General features: G+C 39.0%; 1 protein-coding gene across 4 annotated transcripts in view; it reads left to right on the top strand.

Annotated features, from left to right (window-relative positions):
• Nucleotides 1–12467, top strand: part of FCHSD2 (FCH and double SH3 domains 2) — a 318379-nt gene that overhangs the window by 44192 nt on the left and 261720 nt on the right. The gene's annotated exons all lie outside the window — the stretch shown is intronic.

Raw genomic sequence — 12467 nt, 5'->3', positions numbered from 1 at the left:
TTGGCAGTAATAATATCTGTATTATATGTGTAGGTTTTATATAGGTTCATTTTAGTTTAAATGAACTTCTGTGTGTTGGCATAAAGCTAATGTTTGGGGCTACAGACGTGTTTGAGCAAGGCACAACTGTAGATATATTCAATGTAATATAGTTAGCAATAAGACAGATATGTGCTTTGAGAGTAAAGAAGGCGGCAGATACTTGGTTCACCCTAGGGATTCAGGTAATGATTTCTGAAAGAGAGGATACCTAAACTAAGTCTAATTAAATCTTACAAAAATGGAAGCAGGTTAAGTTTTCAGAAACAATGAACTAATTTTTTTTTTTTTCAGTGTTTTGCGGGTTCTGAAGTAGTAGTACTTAAAAGGATAATATTAATACTTGTAATTTGGGATTTACAACTTTTATTATGTTTTATTTTTTCTTAACCTTACTGAGACAATTTACATACAATACAATCCATCTACTTTAAGTGTACAGAGTTGGATGCATTTTAGTAATTATATGTAGTTGAGTGAACACCACTACGCTCAATATATAGAACATTTCCATCATCCTACAAAGTTTTCTTGTGCCCGTTGATGCTTCAGCCTCAAATAACTGCTGATTTATTTTCTGTGATTGTAGTTGTGTTTCCCAGAATTTCATATAAATGGAATCATACAGTAGATACACTTATGTTTGACATTTTCTACTTAATAGTGTAATTTGCTTTTTTAGTGTAATGTTTTTGAGATTCATTCATGTTGTGTATGTTAATATTTAATTTTCTTTTTTATTGCTAAATAGTTTTTCTTAATAAGAGTATGTCTTAGTCCACTTTGTGCTGCTGTAACAGAATACTTGAGACTGGATAATTTATAAAGAACAGAAATTTATTGGCTTATAGTTCTGAAGGCTGGGAAGTTCAGAATCAAGACACCAGCATCTGGTGAGGAAGCTCTTGATGCATTATCACGTAGCAGAAAGGCAGAAGGGCAAAAAGAAAGGGGAAAAAAAGGGGGCTGAACCCACCCTTTTATAATGGCATTAATCTCACCTCTATGAGGGCAGAGCCCTCATGGCCTAATCATCACTTAAAAGTCTCAGCTTGTAATACTGTTACAATGGCAGTTAAAGTTCAACATGAGTTTTAGAGGAGACATTCAAACCATGACAGAGTACAACTGCAATTTGTTTATTCATTCATCAGTTGATGGATGTTTCGTTTCATTGCTTTCAGTTTTTGGCTATTATAAATAATGCTGCTATATACATTTTGTACACATTTGCGTATGGATCCTTCTGTGGATATATGCTTTTATTTCTCTTGGATAAGTACTTAGGAGTGTAATTGCAGGGTCCTTTGACAAATGTGTGTTAAATTTAAAAGAAACTGCTAAAAATTTCCCCAAAGTATCTATATTATTTAGCATTCCTCTCAACAGTGTATGAGCATTTCACTTGTACCAAATCCTTATCAGCACTTGGAATTGTTAGTTTTCTTTTCTTTCCTTTTTTTTTTTTGAGGCAGAGTCTTGCTCTGTTGTCCAGACTGGAGTGCAGTGGCGTGATCTCGGGTCACTGCAAGCTCCACCTCCTGGGTTCATGCTATTCTCTTGCCTCAGCCTCCCGAGTAGCTGGGACTACAGGCACCTGCCACCACACCTGGCTAATTTTTTGTATTTTTAGTAGAGACGGGGTTTCACCATGTTAGCCAGGATGGTCTTGATCTCCTGACCTCGTGATCCACCCGCCTCGGCCTCCCAAAGTGCTGGGATTACAGATGTGAGCCACCGTGCCTGGCCTGGAATTGGTAGTTTTCTTAACTTTAGTCATTCTAGTGGGTGTTCAGTGGTATCTCATTTAATTTGCATTTCCCTGATGACTAATGATGTTAAGCATCTTTTCATTGTTACAAATTATTTGGATAAGTTTTTAATGAAGTGCCAATTCAAATCTTTTGTTCATATTTAAAAATATGCTCTTCAGCCTGATGGCCTGCAAACTTGAATTGTAGCATTGGATTTTCTCTGGGTCTCCAGCTTCTGGCCTATCCTGCAGATTTTGGACTTGCCAGCCTTCATAATCTTGTGAGCCAATTCCTTGAAAGCAAATCTGTTTCTGTACATAGACACAATATATTTTTTTTCTGGAGAAACTTACTAATACATTGGCCTTTGGTGACTGGCTTCTTGTACTTAGTATAGTGTTTTTGAGGTTCATCTGTGTTGGAATAGGTATCAGTGTTTTTCTTTGTTTTGTTTTGTTTTGTAGTGTTGTGTTTTTTTTTGGGGGGGCGGCGGGTTGTGCAGTGGCTCACATTTGTAATCCTAGCACTTTGGGAGGCCAAAGTGGGAGGATCATTTGAAGTCAGGAGTTCCATACTACCCTGGGCAACATAGTAAGACCCTGTCTTTACAAAAAATACAAAAATTAGCTGGGCATGGTGTGTGCACCTGTAGTCCCAGCTACTCGGGAGGCTGAGGTGGGAGGATCTTGAGCCCAGGAGGTGGAGACTGCAGTGAGCCATGATCGTATCACTGCACTCCAGCCTGGGTGACAGAGTGAGACCCTGTCTCTAAAACAACAGCAACAAGAGTACAGCCTTTACCTCCCTCAGTAGTTCCCACCTCACTACAGAGTTATCACTCCTTTCTCTGAACTTAGATGTATAATATTTTAACCTTAACATTCTACAGATGAATAAACAATCTAGCACTTATCTGATTTGTCCAAAGTTGCTCTTATGGAATTTATTTTCTGTGCAACTGAGATGGCATTTATCTGCTATTTTATGTGGCCTTTTTATGAATAAATGTCATGTTTCTTCTTCAGGTTGGAACTAAACCTCAGGGTTCTTTGAAACCCCAGTTATCTCAAATGTTTGCTGGGAACAGGGATAATGATAATGAGCATCGTATTGAGGTAGAGGAAGGGGGCTGGTTAGTGGGTACTGGCTTAGGGTTACTTTTTAAAGGAAGCATAAGCACATTTTGGACATGCAAAATATTAAGCTCAGAGCTTAGACACTTGGTAAAAAACAAGGGTCTGTGTGAGGAGAGCTCTGAGAAAAGGGTTATCAGACAGAAGCCGAATTTCTCAAGAAGGACCTCTAAACAGCATTAAGGGGGAAAAAAATCCCATGTAGAACCATCTAGAAAAAGAGCAATGCCCAGTATTTGGGAAAGAGAAACGAATGATAATAGCACCAGATTTAGAGTCAGCTACCCAGTAGATTCGAATTTCAGTGTTACCACATCTAACCTGCGTTGCCTTGGGCAAATTATTTAACTTTTCTGTGCCTCAGTTTTCTCATTTCTGCCTACCTAAGGATTGTCATAGGAAGATTAAATAAAATGCATGTAGGCGGAGCACGGTGGCTCACACCTGTAATTCCAGCACTTTGGGAGGCTGAGGTGGGCGGATCACCAGAGGTTGAGAGTTCCAGATCTGCCTGACCAACATGGAGAAACCCCGTCTCTACTAAAAATACAAAATTAGCTGGGCGTGGTGGCGCGTGTCTGTAATCCCAGCTACTCTGGAGGCTGAGGCAGGAGAATCGCTTGAACCCGGGAGATGGAGGTTGCAGTGAGCCGAGATCGCATCACTGCACTCCAGCTTGAGCAACAAGGGTGAAACTCCGTCTCAGAAGAACAACAACGGCAAAAAAAAAACCCCAAAAAACAAAACAAAACAAAAAACGCGTAAAACGCTTAGGTCAGTGCCTTCCTCTTAAGGGACTCTTTTAATTGTTGTTATTAATATGAGAAGGGTTTTCTTGAGAAGGGAGGAAGGGACGCGAAGAGGAATGGTCCTTGGTACGTTTTGGTGACAAGGAGATGGGATTCTGAAACAGAGGGTGTGTTCACAAAGAGCTGGAGTGAGAAGGGTGGTGGGGGCCGCACGTTTCCAGTGAGGAATCGCGGGGCGTCACAGCCACTGTAGGAAGCGGAAGGACTGAGAAGTGTCAGGCCAACAACATGCCTTCCAGGGTGCGTCAGGGAAGGCAGCCGTCGAAGATTAGCGCTTAAATGCTATGAGTGCTTTTATGACAAACGGCACATCTTCTGGGGAAACTTAGAGCTCGGGAAAGGCCTCATTAGTAGGGGACGGGGATGGGGCAGAGGCGGGTGCCGACAGCCCCCTCGGAGTGACCGAGAGGCCAGTGAAGGAAGATGAGGTGGGAAGAAAATGGTGGTGTCACCTCTCCCGGTTTCCCTTCGCTGTCTTTCTAGCCACAGCCCCGGCTGGATCAGCCACTCACTGGAAACCGCGGGGAAACAGCCTTTTTGGTCCGGCTTGACAGCCCCAGCTGGACCGAGGGTGCAGAAGAACCAGGGTGGCGAGCGCCGCAAAGCCCAACGCCTGACTGCTCGGGGTGCCCGGGCCGTATCAGTGTTTGACAGCTTTTGTGACTGGATAATACTCGGTTGTATGTATATACCACAGTTTATTTATCCATTCATCCGTTGATGGATGTTTGGTTTTGCTTTTTTCTCCCACTTTTTGACTGTTATGAGTAATGCTGTTATGAACATTTGTGTGCAAATTTTTGTTTAGCATTTGTTTTCTCTCGAGTATATACCTCGGGTTGGAATTGTTGTGTCATATAGTAATACCGTGTTTAACTTTTTGAGGAACTGCCAAGCTGTTTTCTGTAGCACGTACATAATTTTATGTTCTCACCAGCAGTGCATGAGGGTTCTAATTTCTTCACATCCTGGCCAATGCTTATTATTTTCTTTTTTGTTTGTTTGTTTGTTTTTGTTTTACAGCCATCCTAGTGGGTAGGAAGTAGTACCTCGTTGTGTGTTTATTTTTGGAAGCAGGGTCTTGCTCCATTGGCAAGGCTGGAGTGCAGTGGCACAATCATAGCTTACTGCAACCTTGAACTCCTGGGCTCAGTGATTCTTCCACCTCAGCCTCCTGAGTAGCTGGGCAATAGGCATGTACCACCACCTCCGGCTAATTAGTTTTTTTATTTTGTAGAGATGGTGTCTTACTATGTGGCCAAGGCTGGTTTTGAACTCCTGGTCTCAGGTGATCCTCCTGCTTCAGTCTCCTGAAGTGTTGAGATTACAGGGGTGAGCCACTGGCACCTGGACTTAAATTTTGATGAAGTCCATTTTACCTGTTTTTTCTTTGTTGTTTGTGCTTTTGGTTTCCCATCTAGGAATGCATTGTAAAATCCAAGATCATGAAGAATCGCCCCTGTGTTTTCTTTTAAGAGTTTTATAGTTTTAGCTGTTACATTTAGATCTTTGAGCCATTTTAAATTTTATATTTGAAATGAGATAGGGATCCACTTTCATTTTTTGCGTGTGGAAATCTTGTTTTCTTGGCACCATTTGTTGAAGAGACTATTCTTTCTCAATTTAGTGCTCTTGGCACCCTTGTTGAAAATCAGCTGATCATATGTGTTTATTTTTTTTTTCTGGACTATCAATTCTGTTCCAATTAACCATACTGTAAACAAATTAGACCCAACAGTTATGTGTAGAACACTCCACCCAATGAAGTAGAGTGTATATTTTTCTCAAGTACACATAAAACATTTTCCAGGATAGATCATATGTTAGATTATAAGCAATTATCAGTTAATTTTAAAAGATCAAAATCTTATCAAGTATCTTCTTTACCCATAGTGGAATGAAGCTAGAAATCAATTAATAGAAGGAAATGGAAAATATGCAAATATGTAGAAATTAAACATACTCTTAAACAATGAGTAGGTTAAAAAAGTCATTAGGGAGATTAGAAAATACTTGGAGACAAACGAGAACAAAAAAATATACAATACCAAAACTTATGATATGCTGTGAAACTAGTATTCAGGGAAAACTTACGGCTGTAAATGCCTGTGTTAAAAAAGAAGAAAGATCTCAAGTTAACAACCTAGCTTTATACCCTAAGAATTAGAAAAAGAGCAAGCTAAACCCAAAAGGAAAAAATAATAAAGGTTAGATCAGAGAAAAATGACATAGAGTAGAAAAATGATGAAGAGAATCAATGAAACTAAAGGTGGTACTTTGAAAAGATAACAAATTGACAAACCTTAGATTAAAAGAAGAGCTGGGCACCATGGCCTATGCAAGTGTAGTCCTAGCTACTTGGAGGCCGAGGCAGGAGGATCACTTAAGCCCAGGAGTTTGAGCCTAACTGGGATAACATAGCAAGACTCTGTCTGTAAAATAGATAGACAGATAGATCGTGTACAAACAGAAAATACAGTGGGAATACTACTACCTTACAGAAACTAAAAGGATTATAAGGGAATAACATGAATAATCTTCTTAAAAAATTAGATAATTTAGGTGAACTAGATAAATCTCAGAAAAACACAAATTACTAAAACTAATTACAGAAAAAAATAGAAATTCTCAATAACAAGTGAAGAGATTGAATCAGTAATTAGGGGAAAAAAAAAAAAACTTCACAAGAAATACTAGGACTAGATGGTTCCACTGGTGAATTCTACCAAACAGTAAATGATGAATTAACACCAATCCTACTAAAACTCTTCCAAAAAACAGAAGAAAAGGGAATGCTTCTAACATATTCTGTGAGGCTGTTTTTACCCTTATACAAAAATCAAACAGAGATACCAGAAGAAAATTACAGACTACTATTTCTTGTGAAGAGAGATGCAAAAACAAACAAACAAACAAACAAAAAACTAGGAAACTGAATCTAATAACAAATCATTAAAAGGATTATCTACCATCACCAAGTGGGATTACACGCCTGTAATCCCAGGGAGCCACCTGGGAGGCTGAGGCAGGTGCATGGCTTGAGCTCACAAGTTCAAGACCAGCCTGGGCAACGTGGTGAAACCCCATCTCTACAAAAAAATACAAAATTTAGCCAGACCTAGTGGTGCATACCTGTAGTTCTAGGTATTTGGGAGGCTGAGGTGGGAGGATTGCTTGAGCCTGGGAAGTCGAGGCTGCAGTGAGCTGAGATTGTGCCACTGTACTCCAGCCTGGATGACCAGAGTGAGACCCTGTCTCAAAAAAAAAAAAAAAAAAAAAAAAGTCTGTCAGTGAAATACATCACATTAATAAGAGGAAGGACAGAACCACATGATTATCTCAGTAGAGGCAGAAAAAGCATTTGACATAATTTAACAGTCTTTCATGATAAAAAAGACTCAGAAAACTAGGAATGGAAGGAAACTCTGTACCCCAAGCTGCAGTGTAGTGACACAGTCTAGGCTGGGGAAACATCCTTCACATGTTAAAGGGCACATATGACAGGCCCACAGTAACATTGTACTCAGTGGTGAAAGACTGAACACTTTCCCTATAAGTTCAGGAAGAACACAAGAATACACCTTTTTACCATTGCTATTCTCTTGTGGTTTGACATTCTATAATTCTATCTGGAAGTGGTCTTTGCTTTCTTTTCTTTTCCTTTCTTTCCCTTTCCTTTCCTTTTTCTTTTTCTTTTCTTCTTTTTTTTTTTATTTTGAGATGGAGTCTTGCTCTGTCACCCAGGCTGGAGTGCAGCAGCGCAATCTCGGCTCACTGCAACGTCCGCCTCCCATGTTCAGGCGATTCTCCTGTCCCAGCCTTACGAGTAGCTGGAATTACAGGCGCCCACCACCATACCTGGCTAATTTTTTTGTATTTTTAGTAGAGGCGGGGTTTCATCATGTTGGCCAGGCTGGTCTCAAACTCCTGACCTCGAGTGATCCACCTGCCTCGGCCTCCCTAAGTGCTGGGATTACAGGTGTGAGCCACTGTGCCCTGCTTGCTTTCTTTTTTAAATACAAGAAGTTTAAAAATTCATTTTAAATGTTTGGTTACGTATTATCTCTTTCATGGCAGCATGTTGCTCATGAGTGTCCTTTCACTACCGTGTTTTTCCTGTTCTGTTTTTTTCTTCTCTTAAAAATTTTACATTTGTTTAGATATCTCGTTCCTGCTTCCTTTATGGTGGTTTATTTTTGAATGAGAAGTTTTTTTTTTTTTTCCTATAACACTTTAGGATATTAGATATTGGTAGCTCAGGGTTGTGTCTTTCAAATTTACAGCAGTTTTCTTTGTGAGCAGGTTTAGTGCATAATTAAATTTTTTATTTTTAATTTATCCTCAGCCAGTCAGTGAAGATTGCTGCTGCAGGCTGTTCATAGTGTAGGCTCTCTCACTATCTTTTTGCCACACCAGCAACTCAGTTTCTGCCAGCGTGGCTTGTTTGTGGAATTCCTTATTTAGTTCTGTCTCCTCTACTTCTTCAAACTATGAACAGGAAAGCTTCCTCTGCCAGCCCACGTTCCCTGCTTTTGTTGTTGCAAATGCAGAATTTAAGTTTAATACCTCAGGAAGTATGCTTGTAGGAAGGTATTCCCACTTTGAGTTTTGGAGCCTTGTGCCTTACCTTTCCACTCTTGTTCCAGATTGTCTCTCCTTTTGGCATATCATTCCCTTATATGTCCATACATATGTTTCCTAGTTTTATTGGAGATCATATTTCCAGTTATGTTTCTTACTCTCTTTGTTTCTTTTGGGTGATTTCTGACTGGAGGAGTGGGGAGATTCTGACTTTTCTTTGTTATTTAAGACGAGAAGGACTTAAAATGTATTTTTTGTTAGTGTTTTGCACATTCATTTGCTGAAAATGTTAAAACTGAATTAGATTTCATATTTATAAGCTGTGGAATGTGATATTGTCACTTCTTTAGCAAATATTTTTAATAGCATTTGCTGTGTGCCAAGTTTACCCCAAGTCCTTTATAAATATGTACTTAATTAATACTCATAATAATCCTATGAGGTAGGTTTTCTTTTTATTACCATATTATTGATAGGAAACTGAAGCACAGTCAGGAAAGTTAACTTGCTCAAGATCACCTAATTAATGTGAAATAAGAAGACTTCTAGTTTTCATTCTGTAACTATAGCATTTGTGGGCCTTGGCGTCATCTGTTTATACTGTATTCAAATGAATACCTTGAGAGCACGGTCTGTGTTTCATTCATCTTTATATTCTCAGTGCATATTTAGTAGAATACATGAAATCCAGAAGATATTCAATGGATGTTAGAGAAGTAATATTTTTTATTAGGAGCCAAATAATTTGCTTTCTGCCAGACTTACATGGCTTCAGTTGTTTGTTCTGCTTGTCTTGTTAAAAAAAATTTTTTGTTTGTATTCTCAGGTCATCATTTTAGTGCTATTGCAATATTTACTGTAATAATACCTTTACAAACAGCCACTGTATTCCAGAACAAAATTAAGAGATTTCTTTATGAAACAATTATCAATTTGCTGGTAATGAAAGCACTAGTTCCCTTACACAAGTTTGCTGCCCATGCTAAAAATATTTTTATATACTAATATTAGGTATATTTAAGCAGTGTCATTTATAAAAGTATCGTAGCAAAAATGAAGTGGTCATCTTGTTTATTTGTTTTTGTTACTGAGCTTTACTCCATTTAAGAATAAATATGTTACTGTTTATCCATGATCCCATTGATGGACAACTGGACTGTTTTTGGCTATTTATGACTAAAGATGGTATAAATATTTTTGTACAAGTGTTTTTGTGGAAATGTTTTCATTTCCCTTGGTATATAACTAGTATTGGAATTGTTATATCAAAATAATTGTAAGTTTAATGTAAGACCAGACTTTTCCCCAAGTGGTTGTACCATTTTACATTCCCACTAACAACATATTAGAGTTTCATTGCCCTTTATCCTTATTGCTATAGTTCAGTCTAATTTTTACCATTCTGGTAGATTTGTTTATTCTTTCTTTTTTTTTTTTTTTTGGTGCGGGGAGACAGAGTCTCGCTCTCTAGCCCAGGCTGGAGTTCATTGGTGCAGTCTTGGTTCATTGCAACTTTTGCCTCCGGGGTTCAAGTGATTCTCTTGCCTCAGCCTCCCGGGTAGCTGGGATTACAGATGTGCGCCACCACACCTGGCTAATTTTTGTATTTTTAGTAGAAACAGGGTTTTGCCATGTTGGTCAGACTGGGCTTGAACTCCTGACCTCAGGTTGTCCGCCTGACTCAGCCTCCCAAAGTGTTGGGATTACAGGCACGAGCCACCGCACCCAGTCCTATCTTTATTCTTAACATTCATCAGCCAGGTGTGGTGGCTCACACCTGTAATCCTAGCACTTTGGGAAGCTGAGGCGGAAGAATCACTGGAAGCCAGAAGTTTGAGATCAGCCTCAGCAACATAGCAAGACCCCATCTCTACAAAAAAATTTTAAAAAATTAGCCAGGTGTGGTGATGTGCACCTGTAGTCCCAGCTATTTGGGAGGCTAAGGAGGGAGGATGACTTCATCTCATGTGTTAGAGTCTGCTGTGAGCTATGGTTGCACCACTACACTCCAGCCTTAGTGATGGAGCAAGACCCTACCTCTAAAAAAGAAGATGCTGGAGGATCTCAGAGGAGGTATATCTGGATCACAAGTGGAATTCAGGAGGGCTTCTCAGATGAGATCATATTTTCAGCTAGGTTTTTTTGTTTTGTTTTTGTTTGTTTTTTTGAGACTGAGTCTGTCGCTCAGGCTGGAGTGCAGTGACACAATTTCAGCTCTCTGCAACCTCCGCTTCCCAGGTTCAAACCATTCTCCTGCCTCAGCCTCCTGAGTAGCTGGGATTACAGGTGCACACCACCACGCCCGGCTAATTTTTTGTATTTTTAGTAGAGATGGGGTTTCACCATGCTGACCAGGCTGGTCACGAACTCCTGATCTCAAGTCATCCACCTGCCTTGGCCTCCCTAAGTGCTGGGATTACAGGTGTGAGCCCCCACGCCCAGCCTCAGCTAGGTTTTAAAGAATGAGGAAGAGTTAGGCCAAGTAACAGGGGAAGAAATTCCAAGTGGAAAAGACCACATTTGCTAGAACGTGAAATCATGAGCCTACTGGTCCTTTTAAGAAACTTAGCTGGGGCATAACGTGTGAATGTGGTTTGACATTCTATAAGTCTGCCTGAAAGTGGTATTTGCTTTCTTTTCTTTTCTTTTCTTTTCTTTTCTTTTTTTTTTTTTTTTTGAGATGGAGTCTTGCTGTGTGGCCCAGGCTGGAGTGCAGTGGCACGATCTTGGCTCACTGCAACCTCCACCTCCCGGGTTCAAGTGATTCTCCTGCCTTAGCCTCCCGTGTAGCTGGGATTACAGGCAACTGCCACTACACCTGGCTAATTTTTTTTTTTTTTTTTTGTATTTTTAGTAGAGATGGGGTTTCACCATGTTGGCCAGGCTGGTCTCAAACTCCTGACCTCAAGTGATCTGCCTGCCTTGGCCTCCCGAAGTGCTGAGATTACAGGTGTGAGCCAGTGCGCCTGGCCTAAAAATGTATCTTTACATACAGATTTATACATGAATGTGGATAGCAGCATTTTTATCCATAATACTCAAGATGTGGAAACCCAAATGTCTATCAATAAATGAATGAATAAACAAATTGTGGTATACCCATAAAATGGAACATTATTCAACCATAAAAAGAAATGAAGTATTGATATATACTACAACTTGTATAAACCTTACAAATGTATGCTAAGTGAATGAAGTCAGACACAAAAGGTCACATATAATTTCTTTCATATGAAATACCCAGAATAGGCAAATTTGTAGAGACAAGAAATTAGATTAGTAGTTGACAAGGGAGGAGAAGAAAGGGGAATGAAGTGTGATTATTTAATGGGTCTGGAGTGTTCTGGGGTGATGAAAAAGTTTGAAATTAGGGAGAGATGGTAGTGGTTGTACAACATTTGTGAATGCACTAAATGTCACTGAGTTGTTCACTTTAAAACAGTTGATTGTATATTATGTGAATTTCATCTCAATAAAAATATGCATTATACATATGCACATAGTTTACATTCAAATAGTACAAACAGGAATGTAGTAGAAGGTCTTTCTTCTACTGCTGCTGCCAGTTTCTTCATGTGGAGCCCTTGTTAGGCTAGTCTTATGTGTAATATTTTAGGGAGTTCTGTCACAGTGATTTCTAAGGGAACCAGAGTAGGCATTTTTGCACAGGATGGATTTTCACATGAGGAAATGCTGTAATTGAGAAGTATTATAATTACCATATATATATGTGTAAACGTTTTTATTTGAAAAGATAGTATACATTATTCTGTACATTTTTTGTTTACTTAACATTAGATCTTTCTATCAAGTTATCCCAACACAATTTACTGATAATGCATCTTTTTTTCCCTCAGAATTTTCAGTTACTAAATTTCTAGATACATTTAGATATATTCCTGATTCCTAACTTATGTTTTATTACTCTGTCTACTTATGTTCCTTTACCAAGCTATTTTAATTACTGTCACTTTAAAATTTTTAACATTTGGTAAGGGTAGGCTTTTTTTTTTTTTTTTAATATTACTCTTTCTCAGAATTTTTGTGGCTCTTTTTACATGCTCATTTTTCTGTATGAAAATGTTTATCCAGTTAAAGAAAAATACTGTACTTTTGGATTAATGGCAAAGTTTTTCTCAATCTCCCAGGCC

This window comes from Theropithecus gelada, chromosome 14, assembly GCF_003255815.1.
Source record: "Theropithecus gelada isolate Dixy chromosome 14, Tgel_1.0, whole genome shotgun sequence".
In the NCBI taxonomy this organism is placed as follows: domain Eukaryota; kingdom Metazoa; phylum Chordata; class Mammalia; order Primates; family Cercopithecidae; genus Theropithecus; species Theropithecus gelada.
This window is presented reverse-complemented; position numbering and strand designations above follow the sequence as displayed.